Genomic DNA, 24,886 nt, shown 5'->3' on the forward strand with positions numbered 1-24,886 from the left:
TTATCTGCTTGATTTCAAGGTGAGTTTTTGTCACTATGTTTATGGGTCTAAGGCACCAAGGCCGGCCCACTTGATTATGTTATGTATCCTTGGGTATAGGATGTTGTTATGTTATAGCGGTATGATAGGCAAGTTGATTTGTTATGATTACTCGTGTTTGCTTGATATTGTTTATATGTATATGTCTATATGTTGTGGTTGGGTTGAGGTGGTCCGGCTGTGTGCTGAAGGCCAAGAGGTCCGGGCGGTCCAGTTGATACTGTACGCCCAATTGTCCAGCTAATGTAGGTCTTACGAGACGCGCTAGTAGACTGTAGGTTTGGGAGAGCGATCCAGGCATACTGTAGGCCTTGCGAGACTTTCCAGGCAGACTGAAGGCTCATACTTGCATGCATTGTTGTAATGACCCAAAAATCAAAGGTAAAAATTTCATTTTTATTATAGTCAAAACACAGATATCGTTTAATTCAACATTCCAAATCATTTCTAATTAAAAACATTTATCAGAGTTCATACCAAAATCACATATAGCGGAAAACACGGGTGTGTGCGCTGCGATCAAGTTGGACCCTTCCTTTCCAAACCGATGATACCTGAAACCATAAACAAAACTGTAAGCACAAAGCTTAGTGAGTTCCCCATAGCATACCCCACATAATCGACATAATCACATAAACCATATCAATCACATAATACATGCATATAAACATATAAGGAAGCCCTGGACACCCTCCAGGGTCTTACTCCAGGATGTCGTGGGCTCCCCCCAGGGTCTTACACCTATGTGCCATAGGCATCCCCATGGTCTTACTTGGAATGTCATAGGCACCCCCACATGGTATTATAACCAAGTGCCATAGGCACCCCCATGGTCTTTACCTGGAATGCCATGGGCACCCCCACATGGTCTTATAACCAGGTGTCATGGGCACCCCCATGGACTTTCATGTATGTATCACAAAGACAACTAGTATGTAACGTACCACATAATCAACTAGCATACCACCTAATACGTAACCAACTAGCATACCACATAACACATAATGGGCTAGCCTTGGTGCCTTTGACCCATTGGTATGGTGAGGAGACTCACCTCTCACTGCTGAAGTCACGCGAATAAATCTTTGGCTGCTGGCTGGCCGATCCCCAAATTGTCAATCATCAAGACAAACCCCAATTAACCATTTGCGTTTCAATGTATAACCTTAAATCCACAGTTGGGTTAAACGGACCACTTTACCCCTAACCTAACTTGGTTCAAGACTTAGGCCCAAACCTAATACTCCACAAGGCCCAAATACCAAACACTACCCAAGGCCCAATCCATGGCCCAATTTTCCAAATTGGGCCCAAAACCATAATGGGCCTCGACAAATAAATATCAACCCAAAACCTGATGACCCAACAGAGCCCAAAACCGAAGTCCAAAACCCAAAAGATGGCCCAAACCGAAGTCCAAAAGATGGCCCAAACCGAAGTCCAAAACTCGAAATCTCACTTTGTTGAGTATGCGGGGCGTATATAGCTTGTACGCTAAGCGTACTGGCTTAAGAACTTGTACGCCCAGCGTACTGCTCTTGAAGACCAACTCTCAATTCTAGCTCTTAATCCATTAAGTAAAGACATCCAACACTTTAGAATAGCCAAATATAAGTGACTTGATCCATACAGCCGAATGCTATAAGCCTTTGCATGGCTTAGTGAAGCCCAAACACCAATGATGAATTCCAAAAGGTCAAAATCACTCCCAAAATGTCTTAAAACTTCTTAATACCTTAAGACCTCTGTCCAAACTTCCAGATCTGATTTCAAGGGACTTTTTAAGTCATAAAGTTTCCAACTTTATGACTTAGCATAACTCAATGGGGCCCAAATCAAAACCCTAAGTCCCAAACTTCATCAAATGACTACCAAATCATGCATGGAAGGTTTATACCCATCAAGATCCAAACTTTATGACTCCATATCCTCAATAAGGACCAAATATGAAGCTCAAAGGTTCTGGAGTAACTTCTACTCACAAGAACCACCTCAAAGGGACCAAAAACCATAACAATGTACCACTTAGCTAGATCTACATGAAAAAGTTGTCAAGGTTAAAACTTTATACCTCCAGAAGATAGATCTAAGTGCCCAAAGCTTGGATCCAAAAGCTCCAAGTCAAACAATGACTCTTCAAGAAGTTCCTTCTTCCTCCTCAAGCACAAAAACACACAAAAATCACTTTGAAGCTCTACAATCACTCAAATGGGGGCTAAGGGTCGATTTATAGGGTTTAGAGGGATAGAGGCTGAAGATATTAGGGTTAGGTTATGAGATAAGGAGCTTAAATAAGGTCCATGACCCTAAAATAGGGTTCTGATCTAACTAGCGTACGCCCAACATAAATATGGTACGCCCAGCGTACCCTGAAGAGCATTCGCGACCATCCTGGTCAGTGTACCCAACATACTCCAAGGTACACCCCGCGTACTGCCTTTTTCACTAGTACGCCCCGTGTACTCGGCTAAGCCTGAAATCCACGAAACTTTCAAAGACCATAACTTCTTCGATATAAGCCCGATTGCAACGATCCTTATATCCACGGAAAGGTAACGAGAAGCCCTACACTTCTATCAACTCATACCTTTCTTAAGACCTTCCGAAAAAAAAATCCATTTTCCACAAAAGCCCGAACTGACACTTTAACGAAATACCCCTAGGCTCCAAAACACAAACCGAACACCCGGATCACTTCTAATACATCACCCGCACCCAAATGGGCCTAGATCTTATATTTTTCAAAAGCCCCAATCCTTACGATGACCGCTCTTCGGGCCATAGCCTGGAATTAGGAATTGATTCGGAACAGGGCGTTACAACTCTCCCTCACTTAAATTAGATTTCGTCCTCAAAATCATTCATTTCCATCCCCGGCATACCAGGAAACGTAAGCAAGATAGCCAAAATCCCGTGCATACCACAGCCTTCCAAAGGCATCTGAAACCAACCCTAACAGAACTCTCCAAACCCAAAGAGAATGAATCCTTAATCTTTTACAGAGGACCACATCTACTCTTCCGAGACCTAAAATCTGCATTGGTTTGACTCCTCGACAGACCGGCCCCGCTGAACCATTACCGTGTCAATTCCTTACCGAATAATTAATTGAACAACCACTTCCGGTCCTGATTATCTCGGTGTTACCAACCGAATGAATTCACTTACCATATCCATATGCCGAACGCTCGTCTTAACAAATAGTCCAAATAATCCTTCGAGTAGAGGATCCATCTCTACAACGGTTAGACTCAGACAAGAGTTGCGCAACAGAGTCCAATCGATTACTCTGAGATTATTTAATCCCAATGCAAGTGGCTTAGCATCTCCCGGTCAATGATTACTCAACATAAGGATCCCAAATCACTCCGCTACTCGGAATACCATACTGCCGTCTAGTTGCTTTCCATATCAACCATGACTTCCCTGGATCTCAATCTTGCCTGCCACTATCGGAAATATATCAGATTCCTACCCAGTTGCTGAGCTAACAAACAACCTTGCAGTCGCCCTACGCGACCTCCAAAGAATAACTCGTCTAACAATAAATGCCCTATCTATACCGCCATTCATCGCTCCTTCAATCCTCTTGATCCATCCGATCATGATAGGCTGACAACCAGTCGCCAATGAATCCGACACAAAAAGGTGAATGATACCAGAATAATTGTAGAATTACATCATGCCCGGTCTCCTTCGATCTACCATTTCCTGATTCCAATTATGTTGTGACCTACTCACAACCTTGCGAACTTGCCCACCCTGGCCTAAGTCATATGAACGAATCCATGAATGTCACGGCTACCCTGCAGTCTTTCTGCACTTTCCACACTATCTGACTGCTTGTGAATGCTACGGCTACCCCTGTAGTATTACAAAACTTTCCACACTATCTGACCGATTGTGAATGTTACGGCTACCCCGTAGTCTTACAAAACTTCCCACACTATCTGACTACTAGTGAATGCTACGACACCCCCGTAGTCTTACAACACTTTCACCCACAACTGACTACTAGTGAATGTTATGGATCCCCTGTAGTCTAACATCACTTTCACCCTAACTGACCATTAGTGAATGCTACAACTCCCCCGCAGTCTTACAACACTTTCGCCCTAACACAACCGCAGCCAATGCCTTACTCCTAATTTATCAATTCGACTCGCACATAGAGTCAAACACGCACTCGACCGAACACCCAAACTGAACTCGATTCATGACTGGAACCCCAACCTGATTACCCAAATTCTGCTACCAAGCACCCAGAAGATGCGATTCACATGCTGGGGAGTTTTACCGAACTCCCAACTCACACAACCCTCAAACCAAACAGCCACTTGGGCCGCCATCCTCCCTTACGAGGATGTGAAACTCATCCTAGTTTCATAACCGCTCCTGCTTCTTAATACCTGAATGATTCTCCCCCACTTCCATTCTATAAGTTCTCACGGCACACGAGAAATGAAGGTTTTCCCCAATCCTTCTTACATCCTAACAGTTTGTTGACAACCCACGCTTACTGTGACAACCCGAAATTTCTATCTTGTACAACCATTCAATTCAGTTAAAGTCAGACTTGTCTCTGCTAACTCTTAGCACTGTTTAGAGTCTGTTTGAGCATTCGGAGCCTAGTTCATCAAAGGAATCAGTGTTTGGATTTGTCAGTTAAAGTTCCAAACCATCTAGCAAACCGTAAACCTCCTCAAAAGGAGTTTACGCTCAGGACCCTTGAGTTTACGGTCAGGGTGACCGTAAACTCCCTCCTATGTATATATTTTATGATCATTTTGATCATTTCTTCCCTTTCAAACTCAAAAACTTCCAAATCCTCTCAAGTATCATCAAGTTCATCATCCTAGATCACCAAAATCGTAAGTGTTCTTCCTTTGATTTATTGATACATCTCTTAATCTAGTATCATCTCATGATTTCATCCATGGAAATCATCTTTTCTTAGATCTTCAAGAAACACCAAGAACACCAAGAACACACACTAGTGTTCTTGGACCTTAATCACCATTTCAAGCCTCTATATCGTAAGTACTCCCTCCTTAGCTTGTTATCTAGTTGAAACACCTGATTAGAGCCTTGAAAACCATCATTGTGCAAAGATTTGATGAGTTTACGGTTGGATCTCCTTAGACCGTAAAGTCCATTACCGTAAGACCATTAGACCGTAAACTCCATGACCGTAAGGTCATTAGACCGTGAACACTTGGACCGTAAATACATAGGACCGTAAACCATCTTTACCGTAAACACTTATGGTAATGTCTTTTGGACCGTAAACTCTATAGGGTGGCTATACACCGTAGTTATGCAATCACATGTGATTGTATCCCTTAAATCTTAGAGTTTCCTAGTCTATAAGGGTGTTACCCTTCTTAATTAGTTGTTAGACGCTAATTACATACACATAGATGCCATTATATGTCATTTAGGACCCGTTGTGTCCCGGGAGTTCATTCGTGGAACTTCTCATCCTTACGCGCGTATTCGTTTTAATCACCCACATCAGGTGAGTTCATACCCCATAATCAATCTTTTAAACTGCTTTAAATGCTTTTAAAGGGGGGAATACAAGTTGAACACAATGATAATTGTGTAATTGTTTGTTATAAACATTTTCAAAAGATTACTTATATCATTTATAAGTCGTCAAAACATTTCAAAAACTCTTTTCAAGTTATGTTACTTTATAGTTTAACAAAACTCCGTTTTTAAAGTACCAGCATAAATTAGTAGCAAACTGAGTCTTTTCAATAACAGTACAAGTAAAACACTAGTAAACTATAAGGGGTATAGTTTAGGGGTTCAGTACATACTAAATACTAGAGCATACTATAAGGAGAAACAGAGAGGTAGAAACAATACACGATAACATAAAGAGAAACAGGGAGGTAGAAACAATACACGATAACATAAAGAGAAACAAGGAGGTAGATACAATACTTCAGAGAGACATACTATACACTACATACTATACACTATACACTATAACAGAATGAACATACTAAGATGTTATAGCATGAGAACATACTAGATCTAATTATACCAATGAATCACTAACTCATTGTTTGTAACAAAAGGTGATAGTTAAATTGGGTATACATGATCACATAACATTAATGTGAATTCTACACGACCTAGCAATTTGTTTGCGTAAGTCGCGTTTGGTCCCCAGAATCTCTTGCAGGGAGAGCGTATAGTATGGGTACTATTCCTCACATTATGACCTTAATAAAACAAACATGTTTTAAGGTAATTAGTACTACAGAATGTCAATTCAAAAGACAACTGTGTACTTATAAATTCCCATTACTTTCAGTAAGTGACAGTTCCACTTGAAAGCTAATACAAACTATTTTCGAGTCAAGATAGTTATAAACTAGGGAAAACTTACATTCTACAAACGATACACAGAACAGTCGAGTCTAGTATATTCAGTAGAAAGGGATCTATAATGCTAACTTTATGATTCCTTAGTGTATGCATTTAGGGATATATATTAATCGGGTCCGACAGATAGTAGGATGTGTGCTTTCCGCTTCATTTCCTATTCCTTGTTTGGTTGTGGGCTTAGAGCAGATACACCCAGCCTACTATCTATCCGAGCTTAGCTATATATATGTTCCGTATACACCAAGTAATCATAAGGGGTACCATGTATGGGTCAGGTCATAGGACACTAATTCAATGCACCGTTTTCTAGTACAAAACATACTTTTCAAATGAAGAACTTTTGGAATACAAAACTAGAAACTTAACCAGTAAAGGGTTTAATCCATTTTATTAAATCAGTAAAACTTAAAGGACCTTAGGTGGTTAATTCTATAATACCTTAGTTTATACTCTAGGGTTATATATAATTAATATCCGATAGGTAGTTGGATGTGTGCTTTTCGCCTCATTCCCTGTTCCTTGTTTGGTTGTGGGCTTAGGGCAGATTCACACAATTAACTATCTGTTCGATATTAGATTATATATAACTAGTATAAACTAAGTGATTAAAGAAGGAACTACTGTGGTTATCATTTTATAATAAGAAATAAGGGTTTTCTTAAAGGATCTTTTCATCAAATATAAAGGAACTATTACAGTTAACTCCGTGAGTACCGAGTGAATACGCAAGGGTTATATACAACGATGATCTAACAAACAATGGGATGTGTGCCTTCCGCCTCATTTCCTGTTCCTTGTTTGGTTGTGGGGTTAGGGAAGATACACACAACTGATTGTTTGTTTACTCTGGATTTTATATAACTTGTATCCATTTAATTCTCATAGAAAGGACTGTAGAGTCATTTTTACTTATCTTTCATCAAAGCAGGAAATATAGGATTTTCTGGAGGAACAGGCAAACTTTTCTAAACAGAACTTACTACAACTTACTACAACTTACTACAACTTTCTACAAACTTTCTTACTACTTACTACATCACTAAAATCTTATGCACTCACCAGCTTAAATGTTGATCTACGCTTTCAAAATAACTTGTATTCTCAGGAGACCAGTAGACAGGTTCGCGCACTGGGATTCAGAAGATGGAGCATTATAGCTTCATGTCTTTTTATATTTGCTATGTATTCTATATTATGTGAATCACATACTTTGTAAACACTTTCTTTCTAATGAAATGGTTGTTTATTACTTGCTTACTATGATGCATGTCTTGTGATACTAAACATGACGTCCTCCGCCCCAGAACGTTTCCGCCGTTCCGGTTTTGGGGTGTGACAGATTGGTATCAGAGCATTGTTTATAGTGAACTAAGTATATCAACCGATAAAAGATATACAACTATAAATACAATGGGGCCGAAGTGCTCTGGAGAAGAATATATTTTAAATATATAATGATAACTTATAAAAGTATACATACTTGCTTATACATATATACATACTAGAACAAGTATCACAAGAAGAACAGAATAGAAGAAGTTAAAGGTTGAACACTATGGTCAAACCTGGACAGTTATGTAATCATAGCTAGGATCAATATAGCTTGATCAACTATATTCATTCAAGATGTGACCGACATTTGTTTGGGAGTGATGTGGTGTTGCAACGGTCTTAAAACTTACCCAATACTAAGTCAAGAGAATACTAGATCAAGTACATTAGAGTTAGAATAGTATAAGAGTATTATATGATACTATAACGCGATAACAAGTTTAAAACATATAAAGTAGATTACATTAAAATACTATATGAGTATTTTAGGCACTATACAAATAACTTATGTGATAACTTAAAAGACCCTTGCGGATAGGTCTATAATTTTACAATGTATACTTCCAAGTTTATATATAATTGAGAATTTATAGACTTAGAATTTGTGATCTACGCTCCACTACCTGTTCCTTGTTTGGTTGTGGTTTTGGAGTAGGATCACTTATTCGAAGGTCTATTTAGTCTTAAGTTATATACAACTTGTATACATTGTGCAATTATACGAGGACTCTGTAAGGATCACCCCATAATGTTTCACTTAAATCTCATAGATTCTTTAGTCACTTCCATTCTCGCACGACAAGCCCAGGTAGGTGTAACTACTTCCTCATAGTAGACAACAGAAGAGTCAGGAGGAACGAGAGCAAGTTCATGAGTAACTTTCAAAGAGGGATCAACCGAAGTAACCAAAACGTCTTATGCGTCACACTAATAAATAATAATCTTGTTAACTTAATGAGTTAGTGGAAACACTGCTCACATTATGTGTTAGGATTATTTTCTTACATGCAGTTGGTAACAGTTATTCAGGCAACAGATATTCATTCGAGGATAGCTATTCCAAATTCATAAAGTTTATTAGGTATAGACTCAATTATGAATTTATTCCAGAACCCTGTGGAAGTCAGGACCCGATACATCCAGAACTAGGATAACCTTGTCTTTTCAGCTTTCGGGTTGTGTCCATTGCTTTAGACTTATTCCATCTCATCTTTGTATTCTTTTAGCAAAGATGCCTCCTCGTAGATCAAACAGACACGCTACTCCGATAACTCCAACTCAACCGTCGCAATTCGATCCTGCTGCTCTTCAAGCAGCGATATCCTCCGCAGTGGCAACTGCTCTAGTTCACTTTGGTGAAAGTGGTACCCTCGGATCTGGTAGCGGTACCCACTTAACCAACCCCGGAGTTACTCACGAACACCCAAGGGAGTGTTCGTATAAGGACTTCATGAACTGCAAACCCAATTCCTTCGATGGAAATGGTGGAGTCATCGCTTTGATGCGATGGTTCGAGAAAACAGATTCGGTCTTCGAAATCTGTTCGTTCCCTGAAGGGAGCAAAGTGAAGTTTGTTGTCTGCACCTTCTCTGACAGAGCCCTGACATGGTGGAGCAGCCATGTTAAGTCACTGACCCTATCAGTGGCTAACTCAATAGGTTGGGAGAACCTAAAAGAGTTGATGCTGGAAGAATACTGCCCCTTGGGAGAAGTTCAAAATCTGGAACAGGAACTGTGGGAGCTTGCGATGGTCGGCTCAGACATAGCGGCCTACACGGGCCGGTTCAGCGACCTAGCAGCTCTATGCCCCGGGATGGTTACCCCGGAGAGCAAGAACATAGAAAGATACATCTGGGGTCTATCTGCCCCGATCCAAGGAGATGTACTGTCTTTTAACCCAGCCACATTCGATAGTCCTAAACGTCTGGCTCAGCGACTCATCGACCACGGAGTCCGCCATGGTGTAGAAGTCCCTATTCCCGAGCCATCGAGGGAAGAGGACTATAAACGAAAGTCGGGGAACAAGAGGAAGAAGAAGCGAACAACACAGGACACCCCGCAGGAGGAACAAATGAGTACTATGTACACCGCCACAACACCTGATACTCCAGCACCTGCCAGTCGATATGTTGGAACCCTCCCAAAGTGTGGAAAGTGCAACTATCACCACACCGGAGTATGTCGGGAAATGCAGTGCCTGAACTGCCACAGAAAGGGACACACAGTCCGTTTCTGTAGGGCACCGGCTCAACCGATCTCCCAAGTCCCTAGAGTTGAAGAAAACCAAGCCTGCTATGGCTGTGGTGAGACTGGACACTACCAGAGGGACTGCCCGATAACAAAGAACTCAGGCGCGGATCAACGCATTCTGATGATCACCGCAGGGGAATCAACCCCAGAGTCGTCAGCGAGCAGCGGTACGTCTTCGATCTATGAATTACTTTAAGAATTAATTAATTAATATTTATATAAGATTAAAACTTGGGGACAACACTTAAAAGTAATTATAATAACTCACTTATTGAAATAGGTCACAGTATTCAACAGAACTAAGAGATCCGTTCTGAGAAGCTATGATGGCTTAGTATGTACGTTAGGGTTGTGCATAGCTAAGATTTTGCAGACTTAGAGTGAGTGATTCCGCCTTAATTCATGTTCCTTGTTTGGTTGTGGATTTGAGGCAGAGTTACTCAGTCGACCGTCTTATTCATATTAATTATTCATAACTTGTATATTCCAGGCGATCGTAGTGATACCAAGGAGGATCGTAGTTTAAGTATCGATTCTAGATAACAAAGCACTTTCGCGGTATGTACGCGCACATCACGGTACGATACGTAGAAGTGTTAACAATCAAGAGGAAAACAGAAAACGCTAGAACATTTACAAAGAGTACATTTTCGAGCACACTAGGGAAGTACATCATCGTATAACAAACATTTCTTTCAAATCGGCCAAAACATTGTTCATTAAAGAGTCCGTCGCTATCATTCGTCATGAGTTAGCGTGGTCCTAACCATACTAAATTCATATGTTTCTATCGCCTCGATTGCCAAATTCGTGAAACCTTCATCATTCGTAATGACAGTTCGACCTAAACCTCAGTTTTATCTTTTGTATTCTAAACCCCGAAGTACTCATGCGAAGAGTACGTTGTCCTACGAAGCCTTATCGTCAGATGTCCGCAGACCGTCACGAAATACCACTCGTCCAACTGACCAAGTTCGAGCACAGAGGCTATGGACGAATACAGCCCACCTATCACTATTCAGTGTATACGCGAGGGTGGTATATGATTATGATTATGCAGATTTAGTATGTGTGTTTCCGCCCTATCTCCTGTTCCTTGTTTGGTTGTGGACCAAGGGCAGAGCCGCACATCCGGCCGTCTTACTAATCCTAATTATATACGACTTGTATACACGAGGAATGATAGATGGACCCAGTACGAATCCTATCATGAACACCAGGGCAAAGTTGCCAGGTCTACGAGTGGGTATTCTACAAATCAAAGGAGCGCAACCCCAGTAGTACTGTAAGAAACCCTAATTTCGGGACGAAATTCTCTCTAACGGGGGGATGATGTGACAACCCGAAATTTCTATCTTGTACAACCATTCAATTCAGTTAAAGTCAGACTTGTCTCTGCTAACTCTTAGCACTGGTTAGACTCTGTTTGAGCATTAGGAGCCTAGTTCATCAAAGGAATCAGTGTTTGGATTTGTCAGTTAAAGTTCCAAACCATCTAGCAAACCGTAAACCTCCTCAAAAGGAGTTTACGCTCAGGACCCTTGAGTTTACGGTCAGGGTGACCGTAAACTCCCTCCTATGTATATATTTTATGATCATTTTGATCATTTCTTCCCTTTCAAACTCAAGAACTTCCAAATCCTCTCAAGTATCATCAAGTTCATCATCCTAGATCACCAAAATCGTAAGTGTTCTTCCTTTGATTTATTGATACATCTCTTAATCTAGTATCATCTCATGATTTCATCCATGGAAATCATCTTTTCTTAGATCTTCAAGAAACACCAAGAACACACACTAGTGTTCTTGGACCTTAATCACCATTTCAAGCCACTATATCGTAAATACTCCCTCCTTAGCTTGTTATCTAGTTGAAACACCTGATTAGATCCTTGAAAACCATCATTGTGCAAAGATTTGATGAGTTTACGGTTGGATCTCCTTAGACCGTAAACTCCGTGGCCGTAAGGTCATTAGACCGTAAACTCCATGACCGTAAGGTCATTAGACCGTGAACACTTAGACCGTAAACACATAGGACCGTAAACCATCTTGACCGTAAACACTTATGGTAATGTCTTTTGGACCGTAAACTCTATAGGGTGGCTATACACCCTAGTTATGCAATCACATGTGATTGTATCCCTTAAATCTTAGAGTTTCCTAGTCTATAAGGGTGTTACCCTTCTTAATTAGTTGTTATACGCTAATTACATACACATCTATGCCACTATATGTCATTTAGGACCCGTTGTGTCCCGGGAGTTCATTCGTGGAACTTCTCATCCTTATGCGCGATTTCGTTTGAATCGCCCACATCAGGTGAGTTCATACCCTGTAATCAATCTTTTAAACTGCTTTAAATGCTTTTAAGGGGGGAATACAAGTTGAACACAATGATAATTGTGTAATTGTTTGTTATAAATATTTTCAAAAGATTACTTATGTCATTTATAAGTTGTCAAAACATTTCAAAACTCTTTTCAAGTTATGTTACTTTATAGTTTAACAAAACTCCGTTTTTAAAGTACCAGCATAACTTAGTAGCAAAATGAGTATTTTCAATAACAGTACAAGTAAAACACTAGTAAACTATAAGGGGTATAGTTTAGGGGTTCAGTACATACTAAATACTAGAGCATACTATAAAGAGAAACAGAGAGGTAGAAACAATACACGATAACATAAAGAGAAACAGGGAGGTAGAAACAATACACGATAACATAAAGAGAAACAAGGAGGTAGATACAATACTTCAGAGAGACATACTATACACTACATACTATACACTATACACTATAACAGAATGAACATACTAAGATGTTATAGCATGAGAACATACTAGATCTAATTATACCAATGAATCACTAACTCATTGTTTGTAACAAAAGGTGATAGTTAAATTGGGTATACATGATCACATAACATTAATGTGAATTCTACACGACCTAGCAATTTGTTTGCGTAAGTCGCGTTTGGTCCCCAGAATCTCTTGCAGGGAGAGCGTATAGTATGGGTACTATTCCTCACATTATGACCTTAATAAAACAAACATGTTTTAAGGTAATTAGTACTACAGAATGTCAATTCAAAAGACAACTGTGTACTTATAAATTCCCATTACTTTCAGTAAGTGACAGTTCCACTTGAAAGCTAATACAAACTATTTTCGAGTCAAGATAGTTATAAACTAGGGAAAACTTACATTCTACAAACGATACACAGAACAGTCGAGTCTAGTATATTCAGTAGAAAGGGATCTATAATGCTAACTTTATGATTCCTTAGTGTATGCATTTAGGGATATATATTAATCGGGTCCGACAGATAGTAGGATGTGTGCTTTCCGCTTCATTTCCTATTCCTTGTTTGGTTGTGGGCTTAGAGCAGATACACCCAGCCTACTATCTATCCGAGCTTAGCTATATATATGTTCCGTATACACCAAGTAATCATAAGGGGTACCATGTATGGGTCAGGTCATAGGACACTAATTCAATGCACCGTTTTCTAGTACAAAACATACTTTTCAAATGAAGAACTTTTGGAATACAAAACTAGAAACTTAACCAGTAAAGGGTTTAATCCATTTTATTAAATCAGTAAAACTTAAAGGACCTTAGGTGGTTAATTCTATAATACCTTAGTTTATACTCTAGGGTTATATATAATTAATATCCGATAGGTAGTTGGATGTGTGCTTTTCGCCTCATTCCCTGTTCCTTGTTTGGTTGTGGGCTTAGGGCAGATTCACACAATTAACTATCTGTTCGATATTAGATTATATATAACTAGTATAAACTAAGTGATTAAAGAAGGAACTACTGTGGTTATCATTTTATAATAAGAAATAAGGTTTTCTTAAAGGATCTTTTCATCAAATATAAAGGAACTATTACAGTTAACTCCGTGAGTACCGAGTGAATACGCAAGGGTTATATACAACGATGATCTAACAAACAATGGGATGTGTGCCTTCCGCCTCATTTCCTGTTCCTTGTTTGGTTGTGGGGTTAGGGAAGATACACACAACTGATTGTTTGTTTACTCTGGATTTTATATAACTTGTATCCATTTAATTCTCATAGAAAGGACTGTAGAGTCATTTTTACTTATCTTTCATCAAAGCAGGAAATATAGGATTTTCTGGAGGAACAGGCAAACTTTTCTAAACAGAACTTACTACAACTTACTACAACTTACTACAACTTTCTACAAACTTTCTTACTACTTACTACATCACTAAAATCTTATGCACTCACCAGCTTAAATGTTGATCTACGCTTTCAAAATAACTTGTATTCTCAGGAGACCAGTAGACAGGTTCGCGCACTGGGATTCAGAAGATGGAGCATTATAGCTTCATGTCTTTTTATATTTGCTATGTATTCTATATTATGTGAATCACATACTTTGTAAACACTTTCTTTCTAATGAAATGGTTGTTTATTACTTGCTTACTATGATGCATGTCTTGTGATACTAAACATGACGTCCTCCGCCCCAGAACGTTTCCGCCGTTCCGGTTTTGGGGTGTGACAGATTGGTATCAGAGCATTGTTTATAGTGAACTAAGTATATCAACCGATAAAAGATATACAACTATAAATACAATGGGGCCGAAGTGCTCTGGAGAAGAATATATTTTAAATATATAATGATAACTTATAAAAGTATACATACTTGCTTATACATATATACATACTAGAACAAGTATCACAAGAAGAACAGAATAGAAGAAGTTAAAGGTTGAACACTATGGTCAAACCTGGACAGTTATGTAATCATAGCTAGGATCAATATAGCTTGATCAACTATATTCATTCAAGATGTGACCGACATTTGTTTGGGAGTGATGTGGTGTTGCAACGGTCTTAAAACTTACCCAATACTAAGTCAAGAGAATACTAGATCAAGTACATTAGAGTTAGAATAGTATAAGAGTATTATATGATACTATAACGCGATAACAAGTTTAAAACATATAAAGTAGATTACATTAAAATACTATATGAGTATTTTAGGCACTATACAAATAACTTATGTGATAACTTAAAAGACCCTTGCGGATAGGTCTATAATTTTACAATGTATACTTCCAAGTTTATATATAATTGAGAATTTATAGACTTAGAATTTGTGATCTACGCTCCACTACCTGTTCCTTGTTTGGTTGTGGTTTTGGAGTAGGATCACTTATTCGAAGGTCTATTTAGTCTTAAGTTATATACAACTTGTATACATTGTGCAATTATACGAGGACTCTGTAAGGATCACCCCATAATGTTTCACTTAAATCTCATAGATTCTTTAGTCACTTCCATTCTCGCACGACAAGCCCAGGTAGGTGTAACTACTTCCTCATAGTAGACAACAGAAGAGTCAGGAGGAACGAGAGCAAGTTCATGAGTAACTTTCAAAGAGGGATCAACCGAAGTAACCAAAACGTCTTATGCGTCACACTAATAAATAATAATCTTGTTAACTTAATGAGTTAGTGGAAACACTGCTCACATTATGTGTTAGGATTATTTTCTTACATGCAGTTGGTAACAGTTATTCAGGCAACAGATATTCATTCGAGGATAGCTATTCCAAATTCATAAAGTTTATTAGGTATAGACTCAATTATGAATTTATTCCAGAACCCTGTGGAAGTCAGGACCCGATACATCCAGAACTAGGATAACCTTGTCTTTTCAGCTTTCGGGTTGTGTCCATTGCTTTAGACTTATTCCATCTCATCTTTGTATTCTTTTAGCAAAGATGCCTCCTCGTAGATCAAACAGACACGCTACTCCGATAACTCCAACTCAACCGTCGCAATTCGATCCTGCTGCTCTTCAAGCAGCGATATCCTCCGCAGTGGCAACTGCTCTAGTTCACTTTGGTGAAAGTGGTACCCTCGGATCTGGTAGCGGTACCCACTTAACCAACCCCGGAGTTACTCACGAACACCCAAGGGAGTGTTCGTATAAGGACTTCATGAACTGCAAACCCAATTCCTTCGATGGAAATGGTGGAGTCATCGCTTTGATGCGATGGTTCGAGAAAACAGATTCGGTCTTCGAAATCTGTTCGTTCCCTGAAGGGAGCAAAGTGAAGTTTGTTGTCTGCACCTTCTCTGACAGAGCCCTGACATGGTGGAGCAGCCATGTTAAGTCACTGACCCTATCAGTGGCTAACTCAATAGGTTGGGAGAACCTAAAAGAGTTGATGCTGGAAGAATACTGCCCCTTGGGAGAAGTTCAAAATCTGGAACAGGAACTGTGGGAGCTTGCGATGGTCGGCTCAGACATAGCGCCTACACGGGCCGGTTCAGCGACCTAGCAGCTCTATGCCCCGGGATGGTTACCCCGGAGAGCAAGAACATAGAAAGATACATCTGGGGTCTATCTGCCCCGATCCAAGGAGATGTACTGTCTTTTAACCCAGCCACATTCGATAGTCCTAAACGTCTGGCTCAGCGACTCATCGACCACGGAGTCCGCCATGGTGTAGAAGTCCCTATTCCCGAGCCATCGAGGGAAGAGGACTATAAACGAAAGTCGGGGAACAAGAGGAAGAAGAAGCGAACAACACAGGACACCCGCAGGAGGAACAAATGAGTACTATGTACACCGCCACAACACCTGATACTCCAGCACCTGCCAGTCGATATGTTGGAACCCTCCCAAAGTGTGGAAAGTGCAACTATCACCACACCGGAGTATGTCGGGAAATGCAGTGCCTGAACTGCCACAGAAAGGGACACACAGTCCGTTTCTGTAGGGCACCGGCTCAACCGATCTCCCAAGTCCCTAGAGTTGAAGAAAACCAAGCCTGCTATGGCTGTGGTGAGACTGGACACTACCAGAGGGACTGCCCGATAACAAAGAACTCAGGCGCGGATCAACGCATTCTGATGATCACCGCAGGGGAATCAACCCCAGAGTCGTCAGCGAGCAGCGGTACGTCTTCGATCTATGAATTACTTTAAGAATTAATTAATTAATATTTATATAAGATTAAAACTTGGGGACAACACTTAAAAGTAATTATAATAACTCACTTATTGAAATAGGTCACAGTATTCAACAGAACTAAGAGATCCGTTCTGAGAAGCTATGATGGCTTAGTATGTACGTTAGGGTTGTGCATAGCTAAGATTTTGCAGACTTAGAGTGAGTGATTCCGCCTTAATTCATGTTCCTTGTTTGGTTGTGGATTTGAGGCAGAGTTACTCAGTCGACCGTCTTATTCATATTAATTATTCATAACTTGTATATTCCAGGCGATCGTAGTGGTACCAAGGAGGATCGTAGTTTAAGTATCGATTCTAGATAACAAAGCACTTTCGCGGTATGTACGCGCACATCACGGTACGATACGTAGAAGTGTTAACAATCAAGAGGAAAACAGAAAACGCTAGAACATTTACAAAGAGTACATTTTCGAGCACACTAGGGAAGTACATCATCGTATAACAAACATTTCTTTCAAATCGGCCAAAACATTGTTCATTAAAGAGTCCGTCGCTATCATTCGTCATGAGTTAGCGTGGTCCTAACCATACTAAATTCATATGTTTCTATCGCCTCGATTGCCAAATTCGTGAAACCTTCATCATTCGTAATGACAGTTCGACCTAAACCTCAGTTTTATCTTTCGTATTCTAAACCCCGAAGTACTCATGCGAAGAGTACGTTGTCCTACGAAGCCTTATCGTCAGATGTCCGCAGACCGTCACGAAATACCACTCGTCCAACTGACCAAGTTCGAGCACAGAGGCTATGGACGAATACAGCCCACCTATCACTATTCAGTGTATACGCGAGGGTGGTATATGATTATGATTATGCAGATTTAGTATGTGTGTTTCCGCCCTATCTCCTGTTCCTTGTTTGGTTGTGGACCAAGGGCAGAGCCGCACATCCGGCCGTCTTACTAATCCTAATTATATACGACTTGTATACACGAGGAATGATAGATGGACCCAGTACGAATCCTATCATGAACACCAGGGCAAAGTTGCCAGGTCTACGAGTGGGTATTCTACAAATCAAAGGAGCGCAACCCCAGTAGTACTGTAAGAAACCCTAATTTCGGGACGAAATTCTCTCTAACGGGGGGATGATGTGACAACCCGAAATTTCTATCTTGTACAACCATTCAATTCAGTTAAAGTCAGACTTGTCTCTGCTAACTCTTAGCACTGGTTAGACTCTGTTTGAGCATTAGGAGCCTAGTTCATCAAAGGAATCAGTGTTTGGATTTGTCAGTTAAAGTTCCAAACCATCTAGCAAACCGTAAACCTCCTCAAAAGGAGTTTACGCTCAGGACCCTTGAGTTTACGGTCAGGGTGACCGTAAACTCCCTCCTATGTATATATTTTATGATCATTTTGATCATTTCTTCCCTTTCAAACTCAAGAACTTCCAAATCCTCTCAAGTATCATCAAGTTCATCATCCTAGATCACCAAAATCGTAAGTGTTCTTCCTTTGATTTATTGATACATCTCTTAATCTAGTATCATCTCATGATTTCATCCATGGAAATCATCTTTTCTTAGATCTTCAAGAAACACCAAGAACACACACTAGTGTTCTTGGACCTTAATCACCATTTCAAGCCACTATATCGTAAATACTCCCTCCTTAGCTTGTTATCTAGTTGAAACACCTGATTAGATCCTTGAAAACCATCATTGTGCAAAGATTTGATGAGTTTACGGTTGGATCTCCTTAGACCGTAAACTCCGTGGCCGTAAGGTCATTAGACCGTAAACTCCATGACCGTAAGGTCATTAGACCGTGAACACTTAGACCGTAAACACATAGGACCGTAAACCATCTTGACCGTAAACACTTATGGTAATGTCTTTTGGACCGTAAACTCTATAGGGTGGCTATACACCCTAGTTATGCAATCACATGTGATTGTATCCCTTAAATCTTAGAGTTTCCTAGTCTATAAGGGTGTTACCCTTCTTAATTAGTTGTTATACGCTAATTACATACACATCTATGCCACTATATGTCATTTAGGACCCGTTGTGTCCCGGGAGTTCATTCGTGGAACTTCTCATCCTTATGCGCGATTTCGTTTGAATCGCCCACATCAGGTGAGTTCATACCCTGTAATCAATCTTTTAAACTGCTTTAAATGCTTTTAAGGGGGGGAATACAAGTTGAACACAATGATAATTGTGTAATTGTTTGTTATAAATATTTTCAAAAGATTACTTATGTCATTTATAAGTTGTCAAAACATTTCAAAAACTCTTTTCAAGTTATGTTACTTTATAGTTTAACAAAACTCCGTTTTTAAAGTACCAGCATAACTTAGTAGCAAAATGAGTATTTTCAATAACAGTACAAGTAAAACACTAGTAAACTATAAGGGGTATAGTTTAGGGGTTCAGTACATACTAAATACTAGAGCATACTATAAAGAGAAACAGAGAGGTAGAAACAATACACGATAACATAAAGAGAAACAGGGAGGTAGAAACAATACACGATAACATAAAGAGAAACAAGGAGGTAGATACAATACTTCAGAGAGACATACTATACACTACATACTATACACTATACACTATAACAGAATGAACATACTAAGATGTTATAGCATGAGAACATACTAGATCTAATTATACCAATGAATCACTAACTCATTGTTTGTAACAAATGGTGATAGTTAAATTGGGTATACATGATCACATAACATTAATGTGAATTCTACACGACCTAGCAATTTGTTTGCGTAAGTCGCGTTTGGTCCCCAGAATCTCTTGCAGGGAGAGCGTATAGTATGGGTACTATTCCTCACATTATGACCTTAATAAAACAAACATGTTTTAAGGTAATTAGTACTACAGAATGTCAATTCAAAAGACAACTGTGTACTTATAAATTCCCATTACTTTCAGTAAGTGACAGTTCCACTTGAAAGCTAATACAAACTATTTTCGAGTCAAGATAGTTATAAACTAGGGAAAACTTACATTCTACAAACGATACACAGAACAGTCGAGTCTAGTATATTCAGTAGAAAGGGATCTATAATGCTAACTTTATGATTCCTTAGTGTATGCATTTAGGGATATATATTAATCGGGTCCGACAGATAGTAGGATGTGTGCTTTCCGCTTCATTTCCTATTCCTTGTTTGGTTGTGGGCTTAGAGCAGATACACCCAGCCTACTATCTATCCGAGCTTAGCTATATATATGTTCCGTATACACCAAGTAATCATAAGGGGTACCATGTATGGGTCAGGTCATAGGACACTAATTCAATGCACCGTTTTCTAGTACAAAACATACTTTTCAAATGAAGAACTTTTGGAATACAAAACTAGAAACTTAACCAGTAAAGGGTTTAATCCATTTTATTAAATCAGTAAAACTTAAAGGACCTTAGGTGGTTAATTCTATAATACCTTAGTTTATACTCTAGGGTTATATATAATTAATATCCGATAGGTAGTTGGATGTGTGCTTTTCGCCTCATTCCCTGTTCCTTGTTTGGTTGTGGGCTTAGGGCAGATTCACACAATTAACTATCTGTTCGATATTAGATTATATATAACTAGTATAAACTAAGTGATTAAAGAAGGAACTACTGTGGTTATCATTTTATAATAAGAAATAAGGGTTTTCTTAAAGGATCTTTTCATCAAATATAAAGGAACTATTACAGTTAACTTCGTGAGTACCGAGTGAATACGCAAGGGTTATATACAACGATGATCTAACAAACAATGGGATGTGTGCCTTCCGCCTCATTTCCTGTTCCTTGTTTGGTAGTGGGCTTAGGGAAGATACACACAACCGATTGTTTGTTTACTCTGGGTTTTATATAACTTTTATCCATTTAATACTCATAGAAAGGACTGTAGAGTCATTTTTACTTATCTTTCATCAAAGCAGGAAATATATGATTTTCTGGAGGAATAGGCAAACTTTTCTAAACAGAACTTACTACAACTTTCTACAAACTTTCTTACTACTTACTACATCACTAAAATCTTATGAACTCACCAGCTTAAATGCTGATCTACGTTTTCAAAATAACTTGTATTCTCAGGAGACCAGTAGACAGGTTCGTGCACTGGGATTCAGAAGATGGAGCAGTATAGCTTCATGTCTTTTGTTATTTGCTATGTATTCTATATTATGTGAATCACATACTTTGTAAACACTTTCTTTCTAATGAAATGGTTGTTTATTACTTGCTTACTATGATGCATGTCTTGTGATACTAAACATGACGTCCTCCGCCCCAGAACGTTTCTTCCGTTCCGGTTTTGGAGTGTGACACTTACCAATGCTATAATTCCATCACTAACCATCCCAAAAGACTGCACAATCCCCGAAGATCTGTTGAACACTTCCTGAAGCCCAACAACACTATTGATCCCAAATACTTTAGATGATACTACACCCAACACTTGCAACCCTCAAAGTTGATGCCTAAACAAAAACATCAGCAATGGACCACCTCCCTAGTCGCACCTAAACGCCAATCAACATGACTGGAAATTTACTGAATCCTAACTATACCGGAGAGTTAACCCGCTGAATCCTGACCATAATCCCTCCACACAACGCCCCTGAACGGATCTCGACTACCACCCAACATGAAGCCAAACACTTGGAGCTTGCTATACGAAAAATGCCCTTCAATAACCCACTAAAGATTCACGACATGCAAAAGACGTAAGATACTCCCTGTAGATACCACCTGACGATGACATAATCACAACCCAAAGATAACGCGAACCCAACATACTATAAGATTCCAAACAACAAGAAACCGATAGCAACCGAAAGAATCGAAAACGATAATACACCCGCCGAACCACCTGCTGGAGCACTGGCTTCCCTTTCCTTCCCTAGAGAACAATCTCTACTGACATGATCAACCTGGTACGCCCGTAGCAACCCATACTTCTGGATTGGCAAGCTCCATTGTGCATTTCTCGCACGCGCTACACCCACCCCGCCCCTGATGGCCTCTCCATCCTTGTTCAAAAGTCTTGGGTCTCTTCCCGAGACCCTTTACTAAATGCACCTGACCTGATCCTCTCTCCCCGAGGTACCCCAAATCGATCTCCCGCCCTCGGACTCTGGGATTCATATCATTCAGGGCCTAGGACCCTGACACCCTCACCAGCTCAATTGTCAACGACTGAACTAAAATAGATGGAGCAAACTCTACCCTTACCCGGGCTACAAACTACTCCCAAGACATAGTCTCCAATCCCGATAGCGCAATAGATCGCACAATCAATCCTTGCCGCCCAATGCAAGAGATCCAAGGCAAACCGAACCTTAGCTCCTAAGGGCTAGGGACTAATGCGGAAAACACTTTCCATCTCCTTAGTTCAACGCAAACTCAAATCCCTAAGCATTCCTTCCACTAATTGGCTCACTACCGGAGCCGGGACCAAACCCTGGTCCTTCCCCATGCGTGCTCATCCTCATCCTGTGAAGCAGCTATTCCCATGTTCCAATCATAACCAAGAATTCGACTTCCCATAAGCTTGTTAGATTCTCCAAGACTCTCACTGATTCGAGTATGGATCCTGTGCTTTCAGTAGTACGGGCCCAATACTACCTTCCACACCTATCCATACTTTCCTCAACAATCCTCCCGAATCCTCTAAGTCACCTACTCCACTGATGAACCAAATATCCGCTAAACAGCACCACAATACCCACCGAAGCAGTTCTTAGGCTCCCAACGTCACCAAACCCCCCCCCCCCCCTCCACCAACTCACTGGAGCATATCCTAGGCTTTCCTAGGTTCCCGGCCTCAACCTGCCATCAACTACTGAAGAACTCCCCATGACGCCAGCCATCCACCTCGTTGATATCGTTATATCCACTTAGTAGCTGACTCCTATCATTCAAGAGTTCCACAAAGCACAAAGCAAGTAGCATTCATGCAGTAACTCTCCAACCCATCAAACTATCATAGAAAAGTCAGCCCACATACCACAACTCATGCTATCCACATCCATCCTCACTGTCGGCTGCCTTATGCATGCAATTTATACACAAAACAGGATCTAATAGACTGTCGAATAATAGACTCTACCCTAGGACCACAACCAGACAAGGAACATGAAATAAGGCCAAATCAATTATTCTAAGGCTATAAGATCCTAACCGTATATAATTTTTAAAGCATACACTTAACAGTTACTTATACCAATAGTCATTCCCATTCCAGCATAGCATCCAGTATTCCCAAGGCTACACGCATCACATATCAGGCCAATCTATCGCTGATTACTCAACACTAGCATGCAATTCTACAAGATTATACAACATATAAAGGCATCTCTCCTGGCCCTAACTAGCATGTGATTCACAGATTCATAAATCAAGTCATAACAGATAACATATATTGGTATTCTGGGGAAAACTTACTTGAGCTCGACCGATTGCATGCACCACACCCTTTCTTGCCTTAGAAAACTCTTTCCTTGAAAACATTTTTTTTGAAAACTTTACAGATCCTTAGTTTGAGTTCAGACACACCCGAAAGTATGTCTGAATCCCTCAAACCAAGGATCTGATACCAACTTGTAACGACCCAAAAATCAAGGGTAAAAATTTCATTTTTATTATAGTCAAAACACAGATATAGTTTAATTCATCATTTCAAATCATTGCTAATTAAAAACATTTATCAGAGTTCATCCCAAAATCACATATTGCGGAAAACACGGGTGTGTGCGCTGCGATCAAGTCGGGCCCTTCCTTTCCAAACCGATGATACATGAAACCATAAAAAAAACTGTAAGCACGAAACTTAGTGAGTTCCTGTGACAACCCGTTATTTTCAATCTTGTAAATGTCAACCCAAGGTCAAACATGTCAAATAAAGGTCAAATTGTTGTTTTAATTTAACTTATTTAGGTTAGATTAATAAACTCTATGTGTATAAACCTTGTATATAAGGTGTTATAAGGATTGGAAGAAAACCACTCAAAATCGAGAAATCTCGCAGGAACCGAAAACCCTCGCAAGGGCTGTAAACTCCTCGGACCTTAAACGTCCGAAGCTGCAAACCCTCGGGTCGCAACCTCATGCATGTGTCACTTCACGTGTTTAGCTTGCTATAAATAGCTAGGACCGAGAATACATCCTCACTTCTTCACTCTCCAACTGACAACACAAGCTTTTCTCTTAAGATCATCAACCGAAAACCCCTTTTTCTCTCTTAATTATCATCCAAAATCCTTTGAATCTCCTTAGGGTCTTGCTAAGAGCATCAAGTGTTCTTTATTTATTCAAAGAAATCACCTTCCAATCCTCATACTTTGGGCCAAAAATAATTGAATCTCCTTGGTTTGACCAAGAACACCAAGATCTTCATGTGGCCGAAAACCCAAGGCTGACCGAAAACGCCTTGCAGCCTCACAAAATCACTTCTAACACTCTTATTTGTAAGTGAAACTTACAAATTAGACTATTTCCTTAACATACTTGCGATATATTCACTAATTGTATACATATATATTACGTGAAATGCTTTTAGGACTCGTTTTGTCACGGGAACTAACTTGTGGAAAAACATCCTATATCGAACCTTCAATCGAATCACTCACATAAGGTGAGTTCATACCCCTACAATTTACCTTTTCAGTGTTTTTGTGACGAGACTCTTGTTATCCCACTCGATGAAATCGAGATTAATGAGGGCCTCAACTTCGTGGAAAAACCAGAAGAAATCATGGATAGGGAAGTCAAGCAAACCAAACAAAGTCGTATACCCATAGTGAAGGTTCGCTGGAATGCCAAGCAGGGACCTGAATTTACTTGGGAGTGGGAAGATCAAATGAAACAAAAGTACCACATCTT

Source organism: Lactuca virosa, chromosome 7 (assembly GCF_052849685.1).
Source record: "Lactuca virosa cultivar CGN04683 chromosome 7, Lactuca_virosa_CGN04683_v6, whole genome shotgun sequence".
Classification (NCBI taxonomy): domain Eukaryota; kingdom Viridiplantae; phylum Streptophyta; class Magnoliopsida; order Asterales; family Asteraceae; genus Lactuca; species Lactuca virosa.